Source organism: Strix uralensis, chromosome 1 (genome assembly GCF_047716275.1).
Source record: "Strix uralensis isolate ZFMK-TIS-50842 chromosome 1, bStrUra1, whole genome shotgun sequence".
Classification (NCBI taxonomy): Eukaryota; Metazoa; Chordata; class Aves; order Strigiformes; family Strigidae; genus Strix; species Strix uralensis.
The window spans coordinates 20,832,347-20,845,452 of record NC_133972.1 but is presented as its reverse complement, the minus strand read 5'-3'; the positions used below and the strand labels follow the sequence as shown (position 1 = coordinate 20,845,452).

At 35.9% G+C, this 13,106-nt stretch overlaps 1 protein-coding gene across 5 annotated transcripts in view; it reads left to right on the top strand.

Annotated features, from left to right (window-relative positions):
• Positions 1-13,106, top strand: part of BBS9 (Bardet-Biedl syndrome 9) — a 321,079-nt gene that overhangs the window by 223,001 nt on the left and 84,972 nt on the right. The window lies entirely within an intron of this gene.

Sequence of the window (13,106 nt, the reverse complement as noted above, 5' to 3'; positions counted from 1 at the left end):
TTTGGCTGATAATGTTGTATGAAAAGGTCTCTGTGTGTGGTATATTTAACTGTGGTAGAATTTTACTTTCCATTTGTATTCACATATTTTTGTTTTCTGTCATACAGGTGGTATGTTAAGTGGAATAAATGGTTGCAGTGATATTTTCAAAGCTGCAGTCACTCTTTTACTGGTGTGTTTAATACATGCTGGAAATACGTCTTTTTTTAAAAAGAGAATAGCTTCTTGTCTTCAGTGCTCCTGATTCATAACCCATTATGTCCTGCACTAAACATAGCACTGCTCGTTTATGCTGATCTCGTTCCAGGAATGTGTTGTGTAACAGCTGGCAATGCACAACCAGAGGCATGATCCCGAGTGCCTGCAAATTATTTCAGCAGAAGCCGTAGTCTCTTAGTACCTTGCATGCAGTGTTTGGCACTTCCCAACGTATAGCACCTTGCTGTTCATCTTGTACGCTGGTGCTTTTATATCTCCTACAAGTATGGTGCTGAGTCAAAATTTTAAGCGGTTCGTATTCTCATTTTGTTTGCGCGTGTGTGTTGCTGTTACTTAAGTAGGCAAGAAAGGAGTTTTTTCCTGAGGTACAGAAGCAGGTTGCCAACAACAAACCCTGTATCTTCCACTTTCTGCTGGAATTATTTTTCCTCTATTGTCTTTCTCAATATTCTTCCTTTCTGAAACTGTATACCAGGTTATTGTTCATTGGGCTGCGTTATTCCCAGTTACTGGCTGTTTTCACATAGGCAGTGCCATCAATAGTGAAGGTAGAGCCTGCAGTTACAGGTAAATGTTAGTTGAGATACCACAGAAAATGTCTTATTGAGGAAAGACATTGTTTTCTCTTTTTTTTTAGGGTTTTTTTCCTTAGTCTGAATCTTTTTACTGTACAATATATACTCTCAGATGAAGCCAGCATTCATCTTTTTTAGAAACCCAGTTTTATGATCTCTTTTCCCTTCGTAACTGGCTCTTTATATCTTTAAACATATAGAAGTGCTTTGTTGTTACTGACACCATGAAACGATACATTTGACAATAATTATTTTTCAAGAACGAGTTAGATCTTTGTTTTTAAATGAAGATATACAGTAGTTTCTCTGTTTATTAGATCACATAGTCTTCATGATGCTGTACTGAACTGAGATTGCTTTCACAGTGTCCCTTTTCTAAGGGTGGGATTTGAAACACCTGTTTTGGAGTTTAAAATGGGACTTAGAAGGAGTGGACAAAAATCGTAAGAAAACAATACTGAGCTCATGCTCTACTTTAGCCTTAGAGATGCCTTAAATGCACTAAGGATGTCTGTCAGACTAAAAGTTCCCCTCACTTTCACTGCCTTTCACCAAGTGGGGATGTGCCTGAGTATTGCTGGAGTTGCATTCCCTGAGTATTATTAAAATGCACCCTCACCATCTGTTTCAGAGCAAAACTCAGACATGACAGCTATATATATTCAAAAACACAGGAAGGGAGTTTTACAAAGAGACAACCCTGTTTATTAAGGTACCTGTCTTCGATGGAGACTTCTGCCCTTGATCCACTCTAACTGGAGACACTTGGTAAGCAGTCATGCCTTTGATGGGAGAGATGAAATTCTAACACATGTAAAGTAGGGTATTTCCTATTGGCTGTCCTTAGTGGATCTACAGACAGCTTTTTGGGTTTTTGGACCCTTTGAAGATATTTTGCTGTGTCCATAGGCTATGTGGGCAAGTGACCAGGATTGCATTCTGGAACCAGACACCCACTTCTTGGATATTTCAACCCTCAAGTTAGAGATACCTGAGGAGGTATTTCTGGATCTCTCCTACAATTCCAATTTAACTTTTAGCATATTCGCCATCCAATCTGCAGAATCAAATGTAGAGCAAATCTAACTGCTATGTTGTTATCTCTCATTTTTCCAGCCTGATCTTTCAGATCCAGATTCACAAATACACTTAGGGACCTAATTTTCCCTGGATTTGAGTTTGTCCTGCATGTACACATGAATGCATATGTGTGTGGAGTGTTAATGAAGAAAATTTGTTGGAGAAAGGAACTTTTGTGAATGATCTGAATGATAAGCAGATGAATAATTGGCTCTAAGGAAGGGAAGGAGAGAGACTAGCAGCTCTGAGGTCTGTATTGAAGGTGGCAGGAATACAAGAGAGAGAGGGGAATACAGTTTGGGGCACAGAAAAGAACAGTGAACGCAGCAGGATTTGTCTGGGGAAAAAATGTGAAAAGATGAAGCCCATATGGATTTTTTTTAGCTTCTTTTCCATTGCTGAGCTCTGCCTTGTTTTGGTTTATAATGATTTTCCAAGTACAACATACTTAAAAATAAATCAGTGTTTTCATCAGAGTTTATGCACTTGCAGTCCTGATTCTGTTTTTAAAATGCAGCTGTTGAGACTCACTCAAGATAGCTTACATTTCTTTGTGTTTTCCCTGATAAGATATAGTTAGCTTTTTTGCCAGCTAGTTCTCACACAACTTCAGAATTAGACTTGTAAAAACTATTAAAATGTAGTTGACAAGCAGGACTAATAATTCTTGTGGTTTTGAATGTGTCTTTTTTATTTTGGTCTTATTTCAGACTTGATTTTTAGGCTGACTGATCTGCTCTCTGAAAAGTAGGCCAATGGGCTTAGACACAAGGCACTAAAAGACTCTGTGGTCTTATACAGTACTATTTTGTGGGGGAGAAGTATATATTGGAGGATAAACAAAAAATCCATTGGGAAAATAGATAACTATTTTTTTAATAACTGCTTATGAAGCAGCACGAATTAGCTTGAAGACAGGGGTCCTGCTCATGTGCAGCTCAATTGAAGGGCTTGTTTGAATTTTTGTAGCGGCTAAAACTCTATGCTTTTGAGGCATTAAACATGCAATAAAAACTGTTTTATATCTCTGGACAGCATAACTTTGTCACCCTCTCTTTATCCTTGATACATATGTGATACATTACTGACTGGATGCTCTAAGTAGAATATTAAAAAGAAAAAAAATAATCTAAGTAATCCTCTACTTTCATTTGTTCCTAAGCTATATTATCATCACCATTATGTATTTTCATATTTATAGTTTTATACCAGTAGAAAGGTCTTATATTCCCAGTCATTCAGGAAAAGCTATGTAGTTCAAACATTCCTTGTCACTATAGCCTTTTGCAAGAAGTTGTGTGCTTGAGGTTTGACTATAACATCCATATGTTCCTTGACAATTATATTACTACAACAGCCTCTATAACAAAACTGAAATATTTATTATTTGTCTTTAAATTTACTCTGTATAAGTTAAAGATATACTGAGATAAATTACCTTTTTTTTAAAAATTGTTGGTGCAAGATTTGTGTTGTCTTGTACTGACTTTCAATTTGAAGAACTGATTATGTCCTTCTGCCTGAACAGAATTGAATTGGGCTGATACAATTTTAGCTTATCTCATTAATTATGGGTGCCTTGTCTGATTTTATGTATGTGTGTTCGACCAACCATCCTGCATTTTCTGTACGTCTAAGGAGCTTGAAAGGAAGACCATATTATAGACTATGGAATTCCATGTTTAAGCAAAAGATGGTATTGGGCTGTTGATTGGAAGAAATTGAACTGAATAGAGAGGTGAAACAGGTCTTCGAGTTACTTGAGTAGACTCAGAGACTACTACTTCCTCCTCCTGCTGATCTTTTGCTGATCTCCTTTTGGTTGCCTGTGTTGTCTTCGCTTCAGTTACAAGACGTTTTATTTTTGAGGGGTTCACACTCCTATTGAGAAAAGGGAAATACTTGGAAAAGGCATCAGAATTCAGTTTTAGCATCTCATGGCACACTTTGTATGTCAGATGATGGGGAGGTTATAGTACCACTTCTTAGCTCTATTCCCTTTATCTTACTGTGGCTATGTCCCATCTAGGTAAAGATGTTAGAATAAAACCACCAAAATTCTCCAGGGACTGTGTTTGTTTTTAATGGCAAAGGAAGAACGAATGAGTCAGACTGCCAGTTTTCCCAAAAAGATCTGTCCGTTCCCTGTATCTCCTATAGATATTGGCCACATTTATAGATTTTTCTAAAACAGCTTATGCTTTCCTATCATGTTTGATAGTGACATAATTTGAGGGACACGTGAACTAGAAACCAAAAGAGTTCCCTCAATGTAAGAAAAATGCTGGGGCTTTCATCCTCTTCCTTCAAAATTTGTTCAGTTTTTTGATGAAGCAGAATGCAGTAGAAGCAGCTTGCTTTAAGCCTCATCTAACTCGTATGTCCTCACATTTCATAAAATTAAGTATAGATTTTGGTCAGCATGAATACTTTTTTACTAAATCATATGGTTTATCAGATGTCAATATATTGGATAGTCTTCAGTCCAACCAAAGGAGATATTCCTGAACTGACTGCATTTTGTCATTGGTATGATTCTGTAAGCCTTACTTGACCATTTTTCTTAAAATTATATTGACCCAGTAATTCCTCCTGCAATTGTTAATTTATTGAAATTATTTTCAACTGTTACTTCCGATGTCGAAAACAGTAGCAGCCACATGAAAAAGAGAACAAGTAGCTTTTACTAGCTAACAATTATGAGAAAATCCCTTTTTATAGTCTAATATATATTATGCAAATTAACAGGCACCAGATTTTTCAATTATCTCTCTTCATAATGCATTTAAACCACTAAAGCTAGTGGGATACATTTTATGATGGAAATAGCCGCATGGGGACTCAATTCATTAGTCACTTATTTTAATGTGATAATTGTGATATCTAGGCCACTGAAGGCAGTGGTTTTCCAGAATTTGTTTCAATATCAGTGGACTGCTGTACTGAGTAGGAATGGATTTATGCATGTGATTATTTCGTGCACTGAGCTGGAATTTAAGGCTGGAACAGTCCTTTTGTATGTGCAGGTCCTCTGTATTTCTATTACCATTGCAGTATGAATATTAAGATTATTCATACATGGTTGCAGCATTCATTATATCAGTACCTGCAGTTATTTGCTCTAATACAGAGAAAAGTAATGGTTATTTGACACTCATCTTTGTGTTGCATTGCTTTTCTGTTGTCTGGAATTTCCAGAGTTCTTTGGTTCCTCTGAACTCCAATATTAAATATTTGAAGCAGTAAATATGTCCCAATCAGCAGGAATTCACACAGACCCAAAAGGTGATCATTTTAATATGGAGATGAGTTTTCTTTTGTTGACGGGTAACCTCCCGATATCATCCAATACTCAGTTCTTCACTGTGGCTAGTGACAGCTTCTTGATGGGAGTTCCAGCCTATTTGCCTGTTTATGATTTTTATTTTTTTTTTGGTGTGTTACTGTTGTCAGCTTTCATTGAAAAAGTAATTAAAGCAGGGGAGTCCTTTAATGGAAATTTAACCTGAATCATGCTGTTCACGACAACGCTGTCTGTTTAAGTGTCATGAGTGAGGGATTAGGAGATTTACACTGGCTGTCACTTTTCACTCAACAGTCAAAATAGAACCAGTTCAAGAAGAAGAATAGCAGGAAAAGCAGTTAAGGCTCCTGCTAAAGTCATTGGTTGAACTGAGAATTACGATGCAGCTTCTCAGAATTCACCACATACTTTCATAAATGATATTGTGTTGACATTCAGTTTCTCAGAAGTTCCAAGTGTTCCCTGGCTTTGCTTTAGGCCTTGCTGCTATTTGCAGCTCCTGCAGAACATTAAAAGCTTTCCATGGGGACTGTGTATATCTACAGTTTATGCAGATTGTGAACTCTCTGCATATACTTTTATCACACTGCAAATTTCATTTCTTTTGTAAGCCTACTTGCATCCTTTCCTCTTTTCTGGGGTGGAATTCCAGGCTCATGGCACAGTGCTAACAATGAAAAAATTTTGCGTTTTGAGAGAAAAGATGCATAGGTCTAGAGAACAAGTCCATCCAGTTATATTATGAAACTTATAACTGTTTCAAAGGCAAACATGTTTGTTGAAAAAATGGCTAAAAGTTCATTCTTCACAATTTTCTTCCCAGTGTTGAATTATAAACAACCCAGTGCTCTTTTTCTTAAGTGTTTCTGTTGATTATGATTTTCATCAATACTGAACAGATCATACAGTTAAGATGATCAGGGGTCATCTGCTTGATAAACAACAACTTCAGAAAAGGTAACTTTTCTACCAAGTAGTTCAGAGAGAAGGAAAAACTCAGAGCAACATGATGTTACAGGAAAAGAAAGGGGATCATGGATATGCAATAGAGAGCTCATTTGTACCCACTGAACTCCCAGGAAAGGGAATGAGATAGAGGCTGTGAAGATCATACAGATAATTTATTGATTACTTGGATATGTAAATCTCTTTTACTTAATAAAGGGTAATTGGTTTTTAGATCCTCTTGCATTTTTTTTTTAAATACTGAAGCTCTTGAAGACTGTACTTAAGTAGCTACTGTATTATTGAAGGCAGTGAAATTGTCTTGCAGATTTGTGGATGCTGAACTATAAGCCTCTGATTCTTTAGAGGGGTAACAAATACCCCTGCTCAAGAAACGTACTGGAGGGCAAGGAAGAAAATGGAGCATAAAGGAAAGCTAAAAGCAGCCAGGTCCTGTGGTGGAACTTCTAGTAACTTTGTGGGAGAGGCACCAGGGGGTTAAACTTAGCATAAACTCTCTCTTTTTTGTACAAATTCTTACATGTTTGACTTACCCTGGCGATGTCCTGGCAGCACTCTCAGTGATTTCCATTGGATACAAATGTTTTCAGCAAAATGTAGGATACTAGGCTACAGAAATATATTTGATTAAAAACTATCAATATCCCTGATTTCAGACTAGACTGGGTTTTTAAAGCAGTGATTCTCACTGTGGTTACACTTCCTTTTTGGTAATTTTTCTGTGTATGACCAGATACTATATTTGATAGCATCAGTTTCTAAATAAAGCAGATACTAATGCTTTCAAAGTATAACTAACAGTAAAAGAAATACCTCCAACAGCTCCACTGTACCTTGAAGCTTTGGTTTTCCTTTAGGCTTCATAGGATTTAGAGGTTCTTTTTAGACCTAGATTCACAATTAGGGCATGCCTTGTGTCTTTTGCTTGGTTTAGGATGAGATACCTTTACAGCTGTTAGGAAAAAAATAATGCTGCTCTTCTACAAAAACTGCTGCAGGGAGTTGCAGCTGTGTGTTTGTTGTTGGGGTTTTTTTTTGTTTGTTTGTTTTTTTTTTTTAAATTCAGAATCATCTATAGATGGGTTTATTAATTGGCAAATGGAGAGGAGCTATAATTTGGGTTGAATATTTTAATTCCACTGTCTTAGAAACTGCTTTTGCCATTCTTATGTCTCTTAAGTTCACATTTTTGACAGTATTTTATCTTTAAGGTATAATCAGTTACTGTTTGTAACAAATTTTTGTGGTGAGGGATGAAAAAGTCATTTGTGCGCATTCCTCCTTAGTCATAATTTATTGCCATGTTAAAAAAGATGTCCTATTATTTGGGATGCCACGGTTTGCTCCTGTCATATTGTGACAGTCTACTTATTTCAGTCAGTTTGTCTACTGCCACTGTAAGTTTTTCAGTCAGCAAGCACTTATCATTCTTACAGAGCTTTGCTCTCCCAGTTTTAATAACTAATTTTAGCAGGGGATGGTGTGTTTCATTCTTAGCAGATCTAAATTTAGTTATGAAATATATCAACTCTTGGATAAATTCATTCTGCTCCTGGTAGATTGTTACTTTCTAGCTGAATATCTTGCTTTTTATTACTTCTTGCCAAGATAAAATAATTTCTAAATAAGTCACCCCATTGCCATCTACAAAGCTCAATGATGTTCTTAAACAGCTTGCCAGTAGGGTTCATTCAGACAAAGTGTAGTTTTAAGATGAATTTTGGTAAGTTATTAAATTGTTGCCAGCAACACCAAAGAACTGGTCCTTGTAATAACTGGGAAATTTCTTTCAATGATACACTGCAAACAATAGATTCTTGACTGGCTGCTTTTACTTACTAATAATAACTATTACTGTATCTTTTCAGTCCTTGCTATTTGTAGGTAGGTATTAATTAATATAAATATAATATATATAAATATTATATATAAATATAATGTATATAAAATAAATTTAAAGGTATTAATATAAAAAAGTGGAATAATTTACATTCAGTATTCACAACTACAGTAATCCCTATGGCACATCATTTATGATATGGTATCACTAAAGTCAGTGTAAATTCTCTTTTTTCCAGAAATGAATTGGCAAATATTACCCTGGATAGTGTAGAATCTTATAAAGTTTAATAGGGTGGCTACTATAAGTATTTTGTATGTTAAGACAATATTTTACTTTTTAGTCCTACCTGTTGGGTTGGAAATTTGAACATGTATTTACAATGAGTTGAAAAATCTAAATGTGAGGAAGAGAGAACTGATCTGTGCAATAACCTCCAAGTAGCTCATAAACTAAAGATGAGAGCACCTCAGCACTAGTGCCAGCATACCACCCACAGGAATTAGGACTGGCTGATGTAAGTGTATCCACTTAAGACTGCTAGAAACTACTAAAGTGGGGGTGCATTAGGATAAATAGATAATATTATGCAAGACATTGCTTAAGATGGCTGATTTGTCAGGCACAGGCATGTTTATATTGCTTTTATATTTCTGACAGCGGTGATGTGGTCATTAATCAATAATTGTTTTGCTAGATTTAAAGGTAAAGGGCAGCCCTAACAACATTAAGTGAGGGGCTGTGGTAGAAGCCTCCTTTAATAAATAACAAGATTTTGCACTTGCGTTGCAAAACACCTTTTGTCTAAGCAGGGTTAAGATTTATAGAGGTAGATAAGTTATGCTGCATTCATTTTAGTGTGGGAAGAGATGAGGTATATTGAGTTTAAGATTCACCCAAGGTCATGCAGAAAGTCAGGATCAGAATTAAGTTTGAGTCCAAAATATTTTCTTAAAAATTGTACTTCAAGCCAAATAAACATCTATTCCTTGAGAATTGGAAAGAGCTGCATGACTAGTTATTCTACCATGTCTTGCTGCTGTTGCATAATTGCTGACCAGTAGAACTGCTTGTGGAGTAAAACTTCATACCAGGGCTGAAAGCTTCCTCCCCTGAAGTCGTTTGGAGCACTTTCCCTTTGACTGCAATATGTCTAGGATCTCACCCAAATGTGAGTATGGTTAGGATAAATCTGCTCTGTGATTTTGGAAGCTGCTGCTGAATTTTTAATTGAACAAAAGCTGAAGATAAAATTAGAAAGCTTATCCCATGAAAAGAAGATTGTTTCTAGAACCTTGATGTTCAGTTGTTTTCCATGGTACCAAGAAAGCTTTCTCTGCATAATGTATTCAGATGAACAGTGATTTTGAGTGCTATTCTGATGGGCTTTTTTTCTCAGTTATAAATTTTTGGAAAAGAAAATAGAAATTAACAGTTGTGTACAATAAATTACCCCCATTTATATTGCAAAAGCATGTAGATAGTGTATCTTAGAATGGTTTTGCAAATGATCAGTTATTTTAAACTGGATTGCACTAAAAATTGGACGCGTGTTGCAAAATTTTGGGAAGAGGTTTTAAAGGCACCAGCTTTATTTTGTTTTCAAGCTCTTATTGCTTTTAATTTCTTTCTCAAAAATCACGTTCTACTTTAGGAATCTTAGCATCTGAAAATATAGTACAATAAAAGTTGAATTTTTCTAATGTAAAAAGCCTGCACACATGAGAAAATAATGAAATATGGAATGTTTGGCATGATCTTCATCCTAGAAGATCACATCACACCACAAAGTGCATATTTTATTAAGTCATATTCTTATCAGCTGTGGAAAATGAGATATCATTTAAAATGCTTCCAGAAGATGAATTCCGGATATTTGAGGTTTTTCTGACCTCATGGATGTTTTGTAATCAAAGACATTTGCATTAGCATGGCTAGTGATTCTGTTCAGCTGGCTATTTCCAGAGCTATAAGACAGAGGATAAAGTCCGAGAACCAAACGTTTCAACAGTTTTTCTGCACTTGGTATTAGCCTCATCTGACAAATGCCTTGCCAGGAGCATTGGTTTTGGTCACATGGTCTTCCACTGATCTTTTCTTATGTGAATCTCTGGTCCTAAAGGTCAACATTCTGGGTAATCTAGGGAGCTGAATGATGTTGCAGTAGGTTTTGGAAACATCTTTTTTGTAATGTATAGTGCGTTCACAATTATGGTTTTTCTTTTTAAAAATCTAACCTCACATTTTTCTTCTGCTCAAGGTGAAAGTTCCAAATGTATGTAACTTGCCTAGATAGGAACTAAAGTTTCTGAGTAGCACTTAGCGCTCTTTTCCTCTCTCTCTTATATAACAGTATTTGGAGGGTAAAGTGTCTAATGCTGGGGTTTTTTTCAGAGTCATGGAGAGTTTCCCATATGCTCTTTTTCCTTTTGTTACTTCATAGTCCAAGCCTTTCAGAGGAGTCCCATTCAGAAATAATGTCCTGTGGTCACTTGTTTGCTTTTATTATTTGTTTTACAGTTTTGCTTTTTTAATTCTTCTTGAGTTGACTTATTTCTAACGATGGAGCATGGGTGTCAATGAATATTTGGTTTTCTTTGTCAAAGAAACATCTTTGAAAATACGTACATTTACAAATTATAACCTAAAATATTCCCATGTCTCTGCTGTCCAGCATCACTGCACTTCAGAGCTAGAAAGAAAGGGTAAATGGATGCAGAGGCAGTTAAACGATTTTTAAAACAGGAATTCGCTGAACCCCGAGTCTTTATTTATCTGGTTTGTCTAATTCTAATTTCAAGAAGCTAAATGCAGTTAGGAGATTATATTACTCCTCTCCATTACACTTCCATTCACTTTTCCCATCCTGGCTGCTATTTTTCTCATGTGAGGTCTGATTCAGGAAAAACTGTGCCTCTTTCCTTTGTTTATATGCACACCCAAGATGATTTTTTTTCAGGAAGACTCTTAAGTATATGCTTAAGTCAATTTGGTAATAATTTCTGATTGAGAGCCCTAAGAGAACTTTATCCCTCTTCATGAAAAGCTTGATCCTGTGTAATTTTAGCTAATAGGAGCTTTTCTTTTGGTTATTAATGTGGGTGAGATAGGATCAATGGTCAAATTTTTTTTCTGTACCCAGCTTTATGTCTTGAAGCATTGCCTCTCCTTCTCTTCCACTACTTTTCCGTATGTTGTCACAGACTATAAAGCTACTTTCTTGGTTTTGCTTTAGGTTAGTTGCATAATTCCACTGTTGAGTGGTCACTCTATGTTATCTGTGTGCTTGTGGAAGCATCTTTAAACATACATGTTAAAATTATTTCTTAACACTAATAAAGCACCAGCATAGATGGAGTCTTTGTATTAACTTACATTAGTTGCAAAGAGTATGCCACAAGGAAAAGTTTAAAAGCCCTGTAGGAATCTATAGACAAGAGAGGATATTAATTAAATGTATGTTTTGGAATAGTATTTTCCTCAGGGAATAAGACCAAAGACCAATCTCATTGAGTTACACTAGGGATTAATTTGACCTACTGTCTTTGATGTTAAAAAAGTGGGGACAAACTCATTTCTTTGGTATCTGCTTTGAAGAAGAAAATGTATAATGATGAAGCAGCAAGTTTACCTATCACCAGAGAGTGTGTATATGTAGTTCTGAAACAGTCTGCTGACACAGTATTAAATTTCTGGTCCTGTTCTGTGCATGAAAGCAGTGAATATTTATAATTACTTTTTTTTTCACATACATTTCTCTAAGTGCTACAGAACGGGCAGTGTTTCAAAATGTACAGTATTAAGACAGAAGTGGTATTTTTAACAAGTAAATTAGCAGAGATCTAAAATTAAAGTCAGCACCACTAGCCAGATTTCTGAGGAGGAGTGACGCTATTGGGACAGGCAAGGGGAAAATTCTCTGAAAATGGAAAACTGCTGTATTCTTGAGACAAAGCTTTACTGATAAAGGGTTAACCAAACTGACCCCTTGGTGACAGTGAAAATCCTTGTAAAATTTGCTTGTTGATCTGTAACCCTACTCCCTTTACAGACAACAGCTCTCCGCACAAACTTATACATTCCTTGTGAAATCTTCAACAATAGACATTGTAAAACAATTACGTAATGCTGCAGTGTTTTCTTTCAGGGAAAAAAAAGCACTATGGTTGTAAATAGTTTAGCCCTTAGCAATTTTCTGCTACTTAGGCCTCTGATGGACACAGTGTGTGTACAGTGACAGCTTAATCAGGTCATTTGGATCAAAAGGGAGATGTGGAAGACAAGACTTTTTTGATAATAAAGTGAAAAGTGTTTCTCTTTGTGCCATGTCTACATTCAGTCTTAAATATTTTGTCCAAAATCAGTCTCCCCTGTAGACTTTCCCAATAAATAGAAAGTCAGTTTAACAAATTATCTAAATTAACTAAATTATCATGTGCACTAGCAGTCAACCTGGGTAGGAGCTTTTATAGGAAGATTTGTGTTCTCTGTATGGGTCGTGTTTCTCTTCTTGCTGTTAAAAAGTCAAAATGAGGAAAGTAGTTAACTAGAAACAGGCTTGCTAAAGTTACTTTTTTGTTGGTTGTTTTGGTTTTTTTTTTGTTTTGTTTTGGTTTTTTTTTTACTGAAATGCTGCTTTACTGCACAATTAAGATTGTAAAATGTGAAGAAAGTTAATATAAAGCATTTTTCCATGTTTACTTTGCCCCCCCCCCTTTTTTTTTAGAAGGGTTTTGTTTGCAGGCTGATAAATAGGAACTCATGTACAGTTGCGTAATATTTGATAGCTATGTTAAAAAGCACTAATAAACAGGTCAAGAGTGTGAATACTCACCCTTGCCACTACTGGGGCTCTAACTCATTCCATGTTTCACCTAAGTTTGACTGAAAAATGAAACCAAGCCAGTAAAAGACAGTCACTTCCTGAGGTCTGAAAACCTGCCAGTGGTCTTATACTTTGGTAAGTGGTTGTTTATTGTCTTCAGACCAAAGAAATGTATAAGGTGAAATTTTATTTTGTTTACATATGACCATGCTTAGGATAACGGTGATTACTTTTGAAAATTCTACCCAGCAAGTTGTTTACCTGCATTTGCAGATAGACATATGGTGACTGTGGTCA